At 37.8% G+C, this 18,933-nt stretch overlaps 1 protein-coding gene across 1 annotated transcript in view; it reads right to left on the bottom strand.

Moving 5' to 3' along the window:
- The window catches only part of LOC141451631 (lachesin-like), a 469,514-nt gene that overhangs the window by 151,256 nt on the left and 299,325 nt on the right, over positions 1–18,933 (bottom strand). The window lies entirely within an intron of this gene.

The following is an 18,933-nucleotide window of genomic DNA, read 5'->3' as shown; positions in this document are numbered from 1 at the left end:
TCTGTGGGCAAGGTATGTTATTGCAGAAGACACAGGAGGAGGAGAAAAAGAAAAAAGGAATTGCGTTTACAAAGTGTAAAGAGAAAACTCTGTTTCAGTGTGTGTTTGTCAGCATGCAGCAAGATGCAGTTTGTCTAAAGTCTCTGTAGCCACACAAAAGCCAACTCTTTTTCTTCTTCCTAAACTAGTTATCACAACTGTGGAGCAAATTCTCTCACTCATACAAACTATAAACTCAACAAAAAAGACTCTAACAAACCCAACCGCACTTTAAAATTCACTTAGATTGATGGCACTAGATTGTGGTCAGAACTTCCCTTGGCTAACTCAAGATATCGTGTAACCATGACCAAGGATGATAGTATAGGTAGGCAATGGTAATTGACTGCTTGGTGAAAATGAAGACTTTGAGGCACAGGGTAGCCACATGGACTAAGTAGCTATTTCTGACTAATTTGGCCATATTAGGGCAGAAATTCTTCGTAGCTACCAAATGGTATTACAGGATCTTTTGGAAACTGGGTGGTATTTTGGCTATAGAGAGTGATTATACCAACCTATCGGTTCTTTTGGAGAGCGTGGTCGTTACCGTGGTTGGAGGAGGGTGTTGCCTACCTAGAAACCTTGTAACTTCTTAGAGTAGGGTCTCATCTTTGAAATAACTAAGAACGGCATTGAAGGGAATTGCTTGGGTGGGACAAAGAGGTTACCACTTTGTACTCACTACTATCGGCTCCCTTTTCTTTCTAGAATGTCCCAGGAGAGCTTAGATCTCTTCACTTGGGAAACTACCTTCAAAACAACTGGATAGTGTTTGGGGCTGGCATCCAGTTATACCAGTGACGATAATCTCAAACTACCAACTCCCCTCTCTATTTGGGGCTGAACGATTACCAATTGTAGTTTGGCTCGATGAAACAGTATTTGCTAGCAAATAAACTTCACTAAAGAATTTAGAAGATCTAGCAGAATTCTTGCGGAGTGAGCAGTCTTTCTAAAATCAGTGGGGGAAGTTAGACAACAGACTTAAATACCCAACCCAATGAAAAATACCCATTAATAAAAAAAATTGCTGAAAATTAAAATATCTCTTCGGCAAAAGATCTCATTTCCGGCAGAGTGATTTTAATGAGGAAGTAAATTACACTGAGCCCCAAGTTACATTAAATTTTAGAGAAAACCCTAATCCAATTCTTTTAAAGTACTTTAAAAAAAAAAAGCTCTAAAAAAAAAGTTTCAACTACAGAGATGATCTATATGCTCCTACGCATATCGTATATCCATGATTCGTCACCTGTTACAATCTTATACACGTCTTTTGAAGCACCGCCATTGTATTTCTTAAGCATTTGTTTGCACCGATCGACACGAGCATCTTCTTGAGATTTTGTCAGATCCAACGAGAACAAACCTTTTTCACGGCTAAATGATCATGCAATATTTTATATATGCTGGTGGAACTAATGTCTAAGGTTGCCTCAATCTCATAGTATGTCACATGACGATCTTGCATTATTAGTTTTTGCACAGCATCAATGTTTTCTGACACAACAACTGATTTTGGACGACCTTCACCGACTTTCGTCGGTGAGCGAACGACGACCACGATTGAATTCGTTATACCAGCATTTCGCATTGGCAAAGGATGGGACTTTATCGCTAAAAGTGGAAGTAAGTTGATCGATGCACTCCTGTCTTGATAATCCACGTCGAAAGTCGTAATAAATCAATGCACGAAAATTTTCACGTGTTAATTCCATTTTTTCGCTGAGACACAATTTTCAAGTGACTGTAAACAACACAAATCGCGCTCAAATAACAAAACGTTCTGCAAAAGGTTATGGTCAAAAATGTCAAACTTTCAAGTGGAAACGTCAGATAGCACCTGAAAACATTTAGTGTTGCCAAGGCTCAAAATATAAGTAGTGCCCTTCGTAAAAGGTTAGAACCTACCAAATCTAAATTAATTCATTGGAGACTATTTTTGAGATTTAAGCAGTCTCCGATTTTTCGCTTTCGAATTATTGGGGATAAATAGAATAGAATAGCTTTTATTGGGCAAAAAAATATATACAATTTTCAATTAATGAAAGGCTACAGAAAAATAAAAAGCATTTTCGGCTTGGTAAATAGCCTAGAGTTGCTGGTACTAAAACTGTCCTGTAGGACAGTTGTATAAGGGGGTTGATCGTCAAAAAGTGCACCAGAAAAAGCGTAACGTTGAAAAACACCAAACTTTGACAAATTTGCATCTTTTTTTTATTTACATAACTGAAAAAATAATAGGCAAAATTCAAATAAACATCCTATTTATCCTAATTAGCAATTAATATTTATGTAGCTGTTATATTCAGCTATGAGATAGGTCCGATACATATAAGCGGAAATGTGGTAATACAATAAATAGATAAATTAAGTTTAGCAAATTTTGGGACTGAAATTTAAATGAATTCGAAATCAACTGCACTAAACTGTTTAAACTATCTCTGACAATGGATGAAAATCTGAAACTTGGCGGAGGTTACAATAAACACGCGTGCTACGATGGATATTAATCATAGATATTAACCAGTACATCGGTCATAACCAATTCTCAACTTTCAGGGACTTTAGGGAACCACTTATACCCAGACTAATCTGGAATAACCACTTTTGTTGTTATCACTAAGGGGCATGTTACTTGAGCATACTGATAATAGAATTATTTAGTCCCTACTTTTTTAAAGAAACAAAAAATGCACAAAGCTGCCATTTTTATTTTGTTGGGACAGAAATAATTCTGGATGAATATCTGATTTTCAATAAAGCCAACTATTAACCAAACTGTAAAGATTACCTGGTACTAAACTAGAAACACCTTTTTGATAGATCCAAATCTTAGAAGCTAACATAAGTTACAAAGTGTTTTATAGCAGTGCAAACTAGATGGCTAGAGGATTGGTTACTTCTAAAGGGAAGGAAGGTAACCAAACAACAGAAGTTTCTACTTCCTGAGCTGTAGAATACGTTGTTGTCATGGCGACAGTATTTCATAGGAAGCGGTAGGCTAAAGGAAGCCCTTTTCCTGCTTTTGCAAGCTTCCACTATAGAAACTTGTTAAGTTCTAATCAGATTATTAGACTGGTGACGGGATGATATAGAGTGCCAATGTGAAGTATAAGGGCTGGGTGCAGGAGGTAGTAGAGGAAAGGGCCACTTTAGGGACAGACCTTCCAGCGGACCAACATCTGCCCTTAGTAGTTTAGTTGTAAGAGAACTAAGAGAGAAGACGGAAGGAGGTCGAAAGGCCAAAAGCTGTGTGTATATATAGACAGAAAGGAAGGATACAGTGTCAGAGGTGTTACCAACCCTCTTTAACTGTGAAACATCAACTACAGCTTGTTACCAACGGCTTAGGCCAAACCGCAAATGTTATCTATGTGGCACTGTAAGCCAAAATGCTATGAGCTTCTCCAGCATTTCCAGCGGGTTAAAGGGGCGCGCGCGGGAGCAAGAGAGAGTGAGAGAGAGGCAAAAGTGAGATTAGCGGTGGAAGTCGACACAAACTATGCTACACTGGGGTTCTAAACTCCTTCCCTTTTAAAGGTCTTGTTAAAGGACCAAGAAGGGAAAGGAGGTATATCTCCTTGCTGCCTTGATCTGTTTTCCGAAACGGAAAATTATTGTATTCAATCTATTTTTCACAAAACAATTCAATATTTGCTCTTCGAGAATTGTGATCAGAGAAAGTCGAGCGGATATTCACTTCAGATTTTGGGCGCTTTTGTGGTCACAGTGCGACAAAAAATAGAACCAATTATAATACATGAAAATATTTAGAAAGACATTAAATAAAATCATTAAAGAAGAAAGAGTAAAAAGCAGAAACACAAACACTGAGAAAAGAGAGATAATAACAGACCGTTTGTTCTATAATCAAAGTGAAATTCGAAACTTCACTGAAACACGAGGAAAAGCAGTTAAACCAATAGGAAAAAGGAAAATGAGAAAAAAAAAGAAAATGAAAAACAAATGAGAAAAGCTGCGTGTTTAGCAGGTTGCCGCTGGTCGTTATATCAAATTGCAATAGGTTCGTTATATCGCTTCCTTTATTTACTCTTTCGGTCGATTCTGTTATCCTTTTTCTTTATTTTGTCTTTTACTTTGTCCTTTATTTTTTTATCCCTTATTCTATCATTAAACTGTTTGTCTTTATGTGCATGAGCTTGCTATAAACTTTTACTGACTTCATACTCACAAAAATTAAAAACGGAGAAAAACATTTTTAACATTTATTTATAAATATTAATATGGAGAGGTTTAGGGATTCCGCTAGGCATTCCAATCTTTACCGAATCCAATCCTTACTTTAAGCTTTACATACTTGGGCCTAACTCCTCTCCCATTCGATGCACAGCGACGATACCTCCAAAAGGCACATCTACATAAAATTCCGAATCAAATGACTCCTCATTCATGAAAATCGGTTCGCGCGTTTAGGCACTACGCAGTTTACAAAAAAGGTAACAAGAACAAGAACAAGACCAATTTTTGAAAAAAAAAACCGTTTTTGCTCATTTTCAGCAACTTTTTTCTCAAAATCTATCAGATCTGGGTTGTTAGAAAAAAAATTACAGTTATAAAGGAGGATTTTGACTACATTTTAAAGAAAATTTGGGAATTTTATCATTTATAGAAAAAGAGAGAAAAAAAATTGTCAAAGTTTAGTGTTTTTCAACATTACGCTTTTTCGTGCACTTTTTGACGATCAACCCTTATACAACTGTCCTACAGGCTAGTTTTAATAAGATCATATGGCGTAGTTTGGTTTACGGTCTTTGCCATACGGATTTGGTAACGTCCTAGCCCATAAGAGGAGGATAAGAATATCCATTCACTGGATACTCTGAAGGAAATCAGACTGTAATGGTGTCAACAAGAACTTCAGTGATCAACCACTTAATCTTGTAATCCTTAGACTTAATCCCTTAATCCTTAGAGCTAAATCTCTTTCGTCTGTGGGAATGATCGCAGATTAGAGGAAAGATGGTTCGGAGATGAATTTTAGTTTTTGGAAATTGAAATTAGGTTCAGATCATCTCTGATCTTCATTAAATGGTCATTGGGTACATCGACGAGATATTTAAATGCGCTTTGACCCTTATGTTAAATAGAGAAGCTGGCGCTTCTACCAACAACACCATGTTTGGTTCTCATTGCTAGAATTTGGTAATACACACACCTTTCTACAAGTTAAGCTAGAAGTTCTGTTTTGGACAATTCGTCCTCCATAAGTACATGTAAGCTAAGAGACATATCCGGGAACTTTAATATTTCTCCAAAAAGTTTTGGTTTGCAATAAGTAGTAATAGATTTTAAAAGACATAGCTCTGGGACTGGATTATTTCTGGGTAAATAATGGAAACTGGTACCTGAAGTTAAAAAACCGACAAAGAGGGAATGACGCTCAACAGTAGCCAAGCGGCAATGCTGAATTGAAGAGCTTGGTGCAAAAAGGAGTTATCTACATTTTTTTCAGAAAATGTGTTTAGTGGCGCCCCTGTTGTATGTTCAATTCTACATCTTTTGGTGCATAAACGAGTCTTTATGCAGGACTCGTTTATTATTACTTATTCTCTAACCTAGGTTAGATTTGGAGCAAAAATGAGTTTTCTACAGCAGATAACTTTCTTTTGCTCCAAACAGAAAAGATGACGCCATCAATCAAACAAACATTTTTATATTAGGTTTATTTAATGTTTATATTAGGTAGATATTATTATTTTTTTTTTTTTTTTTTTTTTTTTTTTGGCGCATCAACAGCTGAGGTCATTAGCGCCCGGAGCTTTTTCCAGTGCACTGCCGGCCTCCGGACAGTGTTCTCTCGTTACAGACAACACTGTCCATCACCGGACAGTGAGCTGTAAGAAGCTCCTAGGAAGAGAAAATCTAAGGGTCAGCTGCTGGATTCGAACCCGGGACCTCCGCGTGGGAGTCCAGTATGCTAACCTCATAGCTAATCCCTTCCCTTGGTAGATATTATTATTTTTCTTTTTGACAGGCATAATAATATATCTAACGTTCGCTTCGACAAGACACAAAATGCCACTTAAAAGCTCAAAAACAAGAAATCTGTTCGACTAAAGTGCTTAATATGTACTCAAGTTTTACTGAAAATTATGATTTTAGTGCAAAAAAAGAGTTAGCTGCCAAATAACTTTTGCTTATAGCAAGCTTAAAAAAATGCCCTAGAAAGTTCATATTGAGCCCCAAATGACCCCATCACAATATATTAACTAATCCTTACAGCAGACACAACATAAGGAATACATCTTAAAGCATATTTAGTTTTTTGTTTCTACTAAAAATTTTAAAAAACTGTAGATAACTCCTTTTTGCACCAAGCTCTTCAATTAAGAATTTAATGAAGCCTAGACTACGGGGCATAAAACAGAAATTAATCGCTGATAATTAATGCGAGCAATTTTAAAACTGTTGTGATTAAAACTTATCCGATAAGTTGATTACTAAAGGTTTATCGTAATAAATAACTACAAATAAAGATACAATGTTGAACAACACCAAACTTACGAATGTTCCCAAATTTTCTGTAAAGTATATTTCTATATCGTTCTCAAATAGATTTCTTGAAATATGTTGCCAAAAGGTGGATAAAAATGTCATTTTCAGAAGTTGTCGTTGTACTTCATGTTACATTTTCTTTTGTAAACAACGTAGCGCCTAAAAAGTAAGAACCAATTTTCATGAATTAATAAGGAGTAATTGATACCTCCTGTTTTTTAACACTTCCTTGAATACGATTCTGCGCAATCCTGAGCAGTAATTCTCACTTTATGTTATATTGAAGCAACTTTGGCTTGCCAATTATAAGGTGTTTTTCGTGAGCCGGTAACACTTTGCAAGTTAAAAGTATTACTTGTTAGTCCTTTAGTAAGCTATCTATTGCGCCTATTTGTTTTACAGAATCCAATGACAAAAATCCTATTGATCATGGTGCCCTCACCAAACAAATTAGAATTTATTTTTGATTTAATTCAACTGGAATTCCAACTGATCCATTTTTGCCCATCTCTGATCCTGAGGCATTATCATATTCCTCTCTCAGAGCGAACCTCAAGTCTTGGCGCATTTCTAGCAAAGCCGGACAACGTTTTATTCGTTTTCTCAGCTCGTCCTGGAGATGTTCTGTGAGGTTTAGATTTGAACAGCACCACTGGTTACTCTTGAATTTCAAAATAGAAACAATTCTTGCCGAATTTAGTCGAACTTTGTCTTAAATAAAAGAATATTCATCAACAAATGGCACAAATCAAAGGAAAAGCCTCTAAAAGACTGTCGTTCAAAAGGTAGTAGCTATATTAACAACTCCTTCATAAAAATCAATCCACTTTGAGCCTCAAATTGACCTAAACTCAAGTCATAAATCTTCCAACATTATAACTTCTTCTTCTTTAAGAAAATTTGCTGTAGCATATTCCCCACTATAACTTATTGCACAGGATAAAGACAGATCTAGGCACTCCAGAGACACTCAAAAGAGTCCCAGTACCTTCCTGTAGAAATAATATATCTAACATTCGCTTCGACAAGACACAAAATGCCACTTAAAAGCTCAAAAACAAGAAATCTGTGGACTAAAGTACTTAATATGTACTCAAGTTTTACTGGAAATTAAGATTTTGGTGCAAGAAAGAGCTGCAAAATAACTTTTGCTTATAGCAAGCTTAAAAAAATGCCCTAGAAAGTTCATATTGAGCCCCAAATGACCCCATCACATTATATTAACTAATCCTTACAGCAGACACAACATAAGGAATACATCTTAAAGCATATTTAGTCTTTTGTCCCTACTGAAAATTTTAAAAAATTGTAGATAACTCCTTTTTGCACCAAGCTCTTCAATTGTATTGTTGGTTAGTGGGTTCGATTCCCGGTTTAAGCCGTTTTTTTTTTTTTTCTTTTTTAATGGTTAATATGAGAACTTTGTAGTATAACACGTTTGGTAGTCACTTCCGACTGCGACACCAAATTTGGTAGTTGGACGTAAAGCTTGACATAAAAAAAGTTTACTTTTTCACTTCACTAAGAGGAAGTGGGGCTTATTAATAAGAAGTACGACAAAATTCCTTCATCAAGAACCAAACAAGAAGTCATGTACAATGAACTGAACAACTTCAACTACTTCACAAAGTTTCAAAATACTTGTTTACAGAGAAATATCAATTTAGAAAATTTTATATAGTCGAAATACTTCCTTTTTAATAAGAAAAACGACAGTTATATGTATATATATATATTTGAGAGAATTCTAGCGTAAAAGTGGGACAAAGTTTGGAGAATTTAAGTATTAATCTATGGAACGCCCCCTTTTTCTTAAGACATAAAGCTGGGGCCTAATTCAGAGAAGGACTGAGAAGAAGAGTATACCCTGCCAGTGACATGCACCTCGTTTAAGCGCTTTTTCTGAAAAGAATAGAAGAGTGTCTGTGTGTGTCTGTGTGTGTGTGTGTGTGTGTGTGTGTGTGACGTCAAAATGAGGAAACAGCGTTAAAAGAAGCGAACTCGTGCACCCACTCGGAAAGTGTGATATCACATTTACATTGTCAAAAGTTCTGAAGAAGGGAGGAGAAGGGATGAACACTTATCGTATCTCTTATTCCCCGGCCCTTTGAAGGGCTCTTCTACCAGCCAGTTATCCCTTCTCCCCCCTAGTAGCAGTTTCAGCGATCATTCCATCACGTTTTACCTACAGGTACCTATCTCCATTGTCTTCGCTTTCGTTTTTTAACCTTCTCCCTCACCTCTTATTTCTTATTACATTTCTATCTTCCGTTAGAGCTGTTTCTTTCATTTACCAACTTTTATAATAAAAAGCGTTACTGTGTACCACCAGTTTGCAATATTCCTTTATTCTCTTAAAAAAAAAATTAAAGAACCCAACCGGGAAATTTGTGGAAGGCAAGGGGAAAATTAAATAATATAATTCATTATTTGAAAAATGAAAGTAAGAAAATCCGGAACTCAGAGTTTTTATGAATTCTAAAGTCTTTTATAAGGTGCAATATTTACAGCAATTTTTGTTATTATATATTCAATAATTTATCATGTGGAACCCACACACTAGACTTAAAAGAAAAGCAATGACAAAACGTGCGAAACTGCTTTACAGACTACTTGGACGACGCTCTAAATTACCCATTGAACTCAAACACTTAATATACAACACTATTCTCAAACCTATGTGGACTTACAGGACTAGAGCTGTGTGGGGTTCAGCCAATCCTACAGAACATACGGACAGTACAGGACATTTCAATCAAAACTACTGCCGACAGATAGCTGACGCTCCTTTCTACAGTGACTAACCTCACTCTTCACGACCTCATAGACCTTTATAGACCAACTCGCTAAGACTAAATACCAAAACCTCCACACTACTCTCTAGACTAGCTCTAATCCTCTTGTACTGTCCCTCGCCTCCTCTGACATCCCTAATACGCCTCGCCTACTGAATCGCCAGTGGCCCCGCGACTTCCATGAGGTCTGAAGGCCTAAACGCCATTTCTCTCCTATCTCTCCTCTCTCCACCTCGTGTACTTCTTCTCTAATTCTCTTCCTCACATTCTCCTCTCTCCTATAGACAGTGCTACCGCTGGGTAGCTTCTCTCCCCCTGCTCTCCTCCCGCACCAGTTCATCACTCTCTCCATATTTATTTATTGTTTACAATGTATACAGATTGTAAATTACAAATAAATTTTAAAAAAATTTATCATCTTAGCAATTTAAACCTTCACAGAAAAAAATTTAACTTTCTTACCACAGTGGGGGGCGGGAGTGCCTTAGGGCAGTTTACTTGGCCCCTTTCTCTACACAGTATACACATCAGACATACCTGTACAACCCTCTACACTACTCTGTACATATGCAGACGACACAGCCATACTAGCCACAAGTACACATCCTTCATCAGCTTCATACAAGTTGCAGACACATTTATATAAAATAGAATCCTGGGCAAAGAAGTGGCGGATTAAAATGGAACCCACAGAAATGCCAGCATGCCGCGTTTACTCTCCGGCGGAGCTCCTGTCCACCTGTCCTCTTCAACAGCAATCCTCTTCCTTGTACAGATCTGGTGCGCTAACTTGGGCTCTACATAGACAAGCGATTCACATGGAACCCATATACTAGACTTAAAAGACAAGCAATGACGAAACGTGCGAAACTACTTTACAGACTACTTGGACGACGCTCCAAAATTACCCATTGAACTCAAACGCTTAATATACAGTATATAAACCCCAAACTTATGTGGACTTAAAGACTAGAGCTATGGGGTTCAGCCAAACCTACAAACATACGGACTGTACAGACATTTCAATCAAAACTACTCCGACAGATAGCTGACGATCCTTTCTACAGTGACTAACCTCACTCTTCACAACGACCTCATAGACCTTTATAGACCAACTCGCCAAGACTAAATACCAAAAACTCCATACTACACTCTCGACTAGCTCTAATCCTCTTGTACAGTCTCTCGCCTCCTCTGACATTCCTGACAATCCTTCTCGCCGACTGAATCGCCAGTGGCCCCCGCGACTTCCCCGCAGTCTGAAGGCCTAAACATCATTAATATGTTTAGGCAGTGCTACCACTGGGTAGTTTCTCTCCTCCTGCTCCTCACGTACCAATTAACCTTGTACATCCTCATTTACTTATTGCATTTATGTACATACAGATTGTAGATAACTTAATAAATTTTTAAAAATAAATTCTTCCCTAACTTTTACCATCTATCGATCTACGATTGTAAAAGGAAATAAGTTTTCCTCCAGGTTTTTCATATTTTTAATCCATAAAAAGTTAAATATTGTTTAATAAAAACGTTTCTATTGTGTTAATAGCGCTTTATTGAAAATGTCAGTAGTAATGGTGGAACGCTTCATTGTCAGTATAACGATTTGTTTGGGGAAACTTGTGCTCTTATTGACAACAATAAATCAGACCCGGGGTGGCCCCCCGGCAGACAATGGCTGCCTTCGACACACACCACTAGCTTTGGCCTGTTTCTCTGCACCCCCTTCTTCACCGTAACACCCTCCTCCCAAAGACTACGAGTCTGCACAGTAAATTGTCTCCCAGTGTACCAATCACGATCGACCTGTTACTGAACATGTCTAGCCAGTTCAATTCTTGAAACATTTTGGGGTGGTTTGGGCCGGGAGGGGGGGTCTATATTCAATTTGTAATAAACATTTAATGATTGAAGTCAGACTAAAGTTGGCAACATTGACATATTTCCTCTACTGTGATTTTTTTTTTTTTACTTCACTGTATTGAATCTATTTTATGTATTTCCTTGTTACTTTCTGTGTTTTTTTATAGCCGCTAAATGGAAACATGTGACCCACAGAGTTGACAGACAAAGAAGTTTCCAAAAAGAAATAAACATAAATCAATTTGTAAAAACTACTTTTGCACGCGGTGTATTTCCGGTGTACGATTCCAATACTTCCTTTTTTAAAAAAAAGAAGAATAAGAGAAAGTACCAAATGGAAAATATCAAAACGTGCGATTATTTTAGTCCTCTGTTTGTTTTATAGATCGACTTTAGAAGCGATGCCTTTAAGCGATTCCCTTTTGTAAAAGAACTGCCGCGCCAGGGGTATTGTAAATAATCCGGTAAACCAGCTTGAGGCCAGAAAGTAAACATGGTCTAAAAAGAGGACATCGATACCCGGACAGGCTGAAGTGTTTCCTCTTACTCTCGTTTCCTTGGTAACTGACGAACTGAATAAACTGACCACAACAGAAAATGTACTTCAGTGTTCCTTTCTAACAATTGGACCCAAAACCTTGTATAGCTAGTAATCAAGATCTGTGGTAAACTGGTGACTTATTCAATTCTTATGAATAGATGGTAAAACCGCACCATTTACATTGATATGGCACATTAGAATCAATAAAAAAAGAAAGCTTAACAACCACTCTTTACCAGAAATGTCTTAAATCACATTTATCCTTAGAAAAGTTTTAATACTATTCCGCAATCTCGGTTAGACGCCACGATAGAGGTGAGTCCCGCGAAGTTAAGAGGCAATACCAGGATCGATTCCTGGTCTAGGACTTGAATTTGAATTATTGGTTAATAAAAGGAATTAATAGTAAAATATGCTAGCTAGTTACTTCCGTACAAGTCATCTAATTTGGTAGTTAAAACGTGCACAATAAAACAGTGTTGAACACAAATGCCAAACTATTTGGCAAACGTTCGAAACTTAACCTACATAACAATAGACCTTCTACTATTGCGGACCTATTTGGACATACGATATCGAAGTATGGGGATAGACTAAGCGTTCCAACTCTCTACGCCTCCAGACATTACAGTTAAAAATATCGTACTTCCAAAACTTCTTAATCTCAAATTTCATTCCTCTACAGCAGCTCATCCCTAACCCTCTCATAGAACACCTATCTTCCTCCACATTACCAGTTAATCCTCTAAGGAGATTGAAGAGAAGATGGCCTCGTGATCTACTCTTATCTTGAAAACAGTGTAGCACGTTAAGGGAGTGAAGGCACAAGGGTGCCTTCTCCACTCGTGATTTTCACGTATCTTTTTAATTTTATTATCAGGTACCACATTTGCTTGTTGCAACAATCGCAGTTGTAAATTCCAGTTAAAAATTTTAAAAAAAAGAACACAAATATCTAATTTGGCTTGTTATTTTTGAATTATTTAGTTAATTTTTGTCCTTTAAAACGAACTCGATCGCAATGATAACGAAATTAACATACATTATTTATGGTAATCAATTCGGTAGTGCGCTCTGGCGGAGAAACCGAACTTCCGCAACAACATAATTTAATTGAGTATACTCAGGCACTTTACAAACTTTGATAATTAATTCACATGAAGAGCAGTACAGGAGCGCTGATGGTTACCTGAGTGAATCATTAGATTATATACATGTCGCCAGTTTCTAACAAGACGTTTTATATTGGAAAGTCTAAAGATATACTTTATTCTGATATTTAAAATTGTAATAAATAATAAAATCAGATAAACATAACGATTAACTCAAATTTCAACTTAAAGTAGCCATCAAAATGCATCAAAATATGCTTTTGAGTGAAGCATATTGTCCCATTTAATTTGGTATCCCAGAAAAACTGTTCTGGACATCCACAAAGATATTAATTGAGACCCAAAGAGCGAGTAAATGTGAAGATCAATGCTTCAAGACGCTTGCGAGCATGGGGACCCTCTTTTCCCATATATTTTTTTAATTTGGCTCCGGAGAACGCCTCTAGAACCATGAAGACAAGTCTTAACAAGCAAAATAAGTTTAAGTGAAAACATTTTGGCGTACCTACGCAAAAGGGTTCATTTTCCGGAAAAGTTTCAATAGTGGCAAAGCTGATAGTTTTTCACACAAAAAATAAATAGTCACAAAAAAAAAATAGTCACAAATATATAGTCACAAAAAAAACAAAACTATATTGAGGCTTAATGGGTACGTGATAAAGTGTGCCTAGATGAGAACAAAATTGGATTGCTGGGAAGAAGTAGAAAGGAAGATCTTTGACAGAGAGAAGAAAGGAGATAGGTATCAGAGTAAGGATAAATATAGAGATAAAAGGTAAGAAAGAGGATTATATCTGACGAATCAAAAGGGCTAGGAAGACTCTAGAATCCCTTTAAAAAAAATGCTTGATAGGTCCTTAGAAGAGCTGGAAAATATTAGGAAAACTGGATGTAACTTCTAAAGAAGATATCCAAGAAGGAAGATTTTGTAAGGCAATGTCTTTAGCTCTATAACCAGCAGTGAGATCCGCTAAGCAACGTCCCTTATCTCTATCGTATGGATTATATCTTCGTTATTTCTTAGCTATCATTGTATTAGCTGGTGATCTATAGTACATATCGCTTGGAGTTCTTTATTTGTTCAATTATCTGGCAAAATTATTACTTCTAGTGATGAGAGTACTTAATTTCTGCTACATACCCACCCATGTTGATGGGTGTCGTGGGTACAGTTAGTCAGGAATACTCATAGGGGCTTAATAATCCCAGTAGAAGTGGCTAATCCAATCCTATATTCGGGGGTCCAGACAATATTATAAGACTGTTCACTGTGTAGATAAAGCATAGACTGTTCAAAGTAGAGAAACCTTCAAAGAAGTTGTCTATCTTTAATCATGTGGCATCCAGACGCTCTCAGCATTCAACCTTCAATTTGGTTACCCAAAATACTTAACTATGTGGGTTTAGTGTACCCACAGTTAACGCTAGCTCATCACACAGTCACAACACTCATTGTACGCTTTACCGACTCCTTAATTACTAACACTGTCACTAAAGGGAGCCACAATAGATAATTTAGATAGCAGTGGATATGACTCATTAGAAAACTCCACCTTCAACTTATAACCAACTATAAATAAATGTAACCTACTGGAATAAAGAAAACCAAATTCCATTAATGTTATTTACAGCTTTACATTAGCACAAAACATATTGAGGCGGCCCTAGTTTAAGTACCATCTAGCCATTAGTGGAGTCTGAATCCAGTTTTTTGTTTTAATTAAAAAAATACTTGTAAGCAATAAAACAATAAAAATGAAAAAAAAAAAACTAATTTATATTTTAACCACTTGAAATGGGCTGGGAAGAGCCAGAATTCCGCGTCACAACGTCGTAGCGGAGTAATTGTAGATGCGACGAACATAATTTCGTTTCAACACTTCCGGAACATTTTATTATGCGTGGATATGCTGTACTCATTTGTAGTTTTTTTTCTCTCTCTATATATATACAAATATAATTTCCTGTGTTTTCCACTCCTGACCTACTTCAGAAATCCTGAAACCACCTTCCTACTTCATACAGAATACTGGAGGCAGAGGGAGGATTACTAAGGACTTTCCGCGCTGGCTGCTAGGTACCTCCCTCCCAACCCAAACTCCAACTAAAGGAACTGGAATATTCCGCAGAATAGGGCGAGCGAGGTGGATAAGGCTGTTGCTGGCTGAATAGGAACTGCAGAAGAGTTTTGTATGAAGAGCAGGAACAAATGGAGGCGGCGGACGGTTTTCAGGCGGCTGCTGCCTACAACTAACCGCCCGCCTAGTGTGGTGCGCGGGATACCACAAAGTTTCCTCCGTCCAGGCATTTGTCACTTCCGCTCCAATGTATCATCTACTTCCTGTTTACGTCAACACGACCGGAAGACAAGAGTACAGTGTGGTGGTGGTGGTGGTGGTTTTGGACTTTGGATAGGGCTGAAAGGGTAGAAAGTGGGGGGGGGGTGCTTACAGTTCGAGAGAGATAGATGAAGAAGTTATGTGGAAGGCATGAAGGAGGAGGGTTAGAGGGGTAATTAAATTCTCCCTTCCCCTACAATAACTTCGCCCTACTGCTGCCATGGGGGCAATACATGAAGGTCTGCTTGCATACATATCTCTCTAGTAGACTGGTCTTATAAACCAGTGGCCCTCTACTTCTTACAAGAGCATCTCAGACTTGTAACAGCCTTAAGGTTCCTTAAAATTAACTTTATTCTTATTTTATTTATTCCATAACAACTAACACTAATTTCTTTTAGGCCTAGTCTCGAGATTCTAATTTATAAATTTTTCAAAGTTTCATTTTAAAATGTACTTTATTCATAATATTAATCAATAAAATCCAAGACATAGACCGGGAATCGAACTCCGGGAATCAGTACTACAACTTAGCTCTGCGGGCCTCGCCTTTTCCAACTCGCTCGGCTATTGCGACGCCTCAAAATAGATTTCCGATGAATACACAAAACCTAAAATCTTTTAAGATTACAATATACACTTTTTACAAGTGGTTTCAGAAAAAGTGTCTTCCGGTGTCAATATAGCCTTTGCTGATGAGTCAAAAAAAAAAAAAAAACTGTGGCTGTGTCATGGACCCGGCCGTGTGTTGTACGTGAATACGTTTTTACGTAACGGGTTATATTTTTTATAATAATATAATATATTATTAAGTAGCGGTAAGTGTTTTTCTTTTGTTAGCTCCAATGAGCGCAGAAACCATAGACGATCACACACATCACACTTATGTCCGAATGGATTGTTGACAAACGTCGTAGTGAAACGTGCACTAGCTGCTGCCCAATGTGTCTTCATAATCGACGATCGAACACAATCTATGCCTATACAGTCCGTTGTCGATGTAGTAGCGATTTCATCATCCACTTACATAATTTCGACCGCCCCAGCTGCAGATATGTAGTGACACCGTCGATGATCCGCTCGGCCGCATTCATTCTTTTACGTTCCCGGCACAGCTTGACTCGGTCATATGGTGTTTTATTATTAAACGAACATCGTAGCTTCTCCGAGTCAAAAGTTATACCATTTGCAAATTTCAATACGCAGCAAAATGATCTCAAATGGCGGCGCTTCCCCTCCACCGCGCGCGATGCGTCACAGTCCTCGCTTATCGTAATGAATTCTTTGATCCTTTAGCTATCCAGCGGTCTAATTTAATTTTGGATGTAGACGATAGATTCAAAACTATAACGCCAAACTGTATCCCCCGATTTCGTTATCATTAGGTTTTTTGGATTGCCTCCATATGATAGCAAATTTAAAGACGTATTCACGCCAAAAAAGAAAAAAAAAAGTAAATCTAATCATCATTTGAGCGCAAAAGGCAAGAATAATGTTCAAAGAGGAGAAAAAAGAAAATGTGAGAAAATACAGCGTCAAAGTACCGAACTTCATTACACAAACATAGATGAATAATAAAAACATAAGGGAATGCCAAAAATAGTAGAAAGAAATGTACAAAACTTGAAAAGGCATAAAAAAAGGAAAAGAAGAAGGAAAAGAGAAAATTGAGGACAGTGCAAGACAGAGACAGATGACTGACAGCCAGATAGAAAGATGAACAGCAGATTTCAATTACAAAGAGAAGCTAAAGTTCACAAGTGAACGTATGTTAGTACATATGTGCGAGTTTGAATGCGCTTACAGATAGATGAACTTACAGACAGCGGACATACGCTCCAAAGAGAGCGAGAGAGAGAGAAGCTCTTTTAATATGGTACCAAACACGTAGACACTCACTTTTTAGAGCGTATGGAAAACAAAGTGTTACCCACACTAACAAAACAGATACAAACAAAAACACACTCACACACATACAACAGATTTACGAGGACATTAAGAGTATGAGCGGAGTTCATATTGCTTGGGACCAATCCGCTCTCTGTGTGTCGGCAATACTGCCTCCGTATTATCGTATGGCTCTGATGGGTGTTTGTGTGTCGGTAGGTGTGTAGGCTTGTATTACGCCAAACAGAAAGCAGGAAGCTTATATCCTACCAAATAACCCTTAGTTCACTCCTTCCTCCCGTTAGACCACTCTCCCATTTACACACACTCACAGGCCTTACTCACATTTCTAGGATATCGCCAAAAACCCCTTAACTACCCTTCTTTCTTGACGTACACAGAATTTATAATTATCGCGTCTTGTTTTAAAAATATGTAGCATTTTATGACAACAACTCCACTCATGCTTCTCACATTCAAAAAGTTAAATAAGGGAAGTGTAGTGTACATTATTTTTTCCGTTTTTCGTTCTTGAATCGCTAATGACTTGAAAAATTGTGATTATTACACAAATGAAAAATCTCGGGTGAATACGCAAACGATTCCTTTACAGGTGGTCACCAAGTTCGATTCTCTTAGAAGTGTTCATCAAGTTTGGTTCCCTTACAGGTGGTCACCAAGTTCGATTCTCTTAGAAGTGTTATCAAGTTTGGTTCCCTTACAGGTGGTCACCAAGTTCGATTCTCTTAGAAGTGTTCATCAAGTTTGGTTCCCTTACAGGTGGTCACCAAGTGCGATTCTCTTAGAAGTGTTCATCAAATTTGGTTCCCTTACAGGGGAGGTCACCAAGTTCGATTCCCTTACACGTGGTCACCAAATTCGATTCCCTTACAGGAGTAGACCAAGTTCTAACGATCAAATTTCCACTACAATCTATTATTAATTATTAATAGGGTTCTAATAAAATTATTAGTAATAATAAACATAAAGGGAAGGGATTAGCTTAGAGGGTAGCGTATTCTGCATCCCCACAGGGAGTATACCGGGTTCTAATCCCGGTAGGAGCTTCTTTACATCGCTGTTTGTAATGAGGGAGCGATACCCGGAGGCTGGTTGTGTACTGAAAAAAGCTTAGGGCGCCGATTAATTCAGATGTTGAGACGCTTTAAAGTACTATTTTAAGCAAAGCAAAGATTCCGTCCTATATAGGGAGAAATATTAATAACAATAATAATAGTAGAGGGAGAACAAAAATTAACGCAGAGGTTAGAGCACTGAATTCCCTCGCGCCGATCCAGGGTGCGAATCCAGCTGCCAACCCTTAGATTTTTCTCTTCCTACGAGTCTGGACAGTGTCTTTAGGTGATGAACAATAATAACTAACGAAAGAATACTGTATAGAGGCTAGCAATGACCAATGATCTTAGATACTGAAGCATTAAGGACAATCACCGACTATCCTCCAACTACCTGCACAATGTGCGGCTCATTAGCTTGGAACCGTTGTGCAGACTGTGTCAGGAAGAGGAGGAGACGTCCTCTCATCTGTTGTTCGATTGTGTTGCAATCGAGAGACTGCACTACGATATCTTTGGGAACTTAGGAGGCCAAAGAAGATTGTAGCGCAGAAGGAAGTGGTAGGGAAAGTCCTCAATCTTTTTAGTAGGGGAGGTTTCAACTATTAGTCTCAAAAGGGGAAGGCACAATAAGCCTCTTGTAGCTGCGGTGCCGCGGGGCATGGGTCCCGTCCCGCCTTTTAAAATCTAAAAATCTAAAATCCTCCAGCTACAATTTGAAGAATGAAATTTTCATAAAACCAGCTGTGCGGAAGT

Source organism: Rhodnius prolixus, unplaced genomic scaffold, assembly GCF_049639745.1.
Source record: "Rhodnius prolixus isolate KJV_2025 unplaced genomic scaffold, Rpr scaffold_14, whole genome shotgun sequence".
NCBI lineage: Eukaryota > Metazoa > Arthropoda > Insecta > Hemiptera > Reduviidae > Rhodnius > Rhodnius prolixus.
The sequence above is the reverse complement of the archived record's forward strand: the minus strand, read 5'-3'. Positions and strand labels throughout refer to the sequence as shown.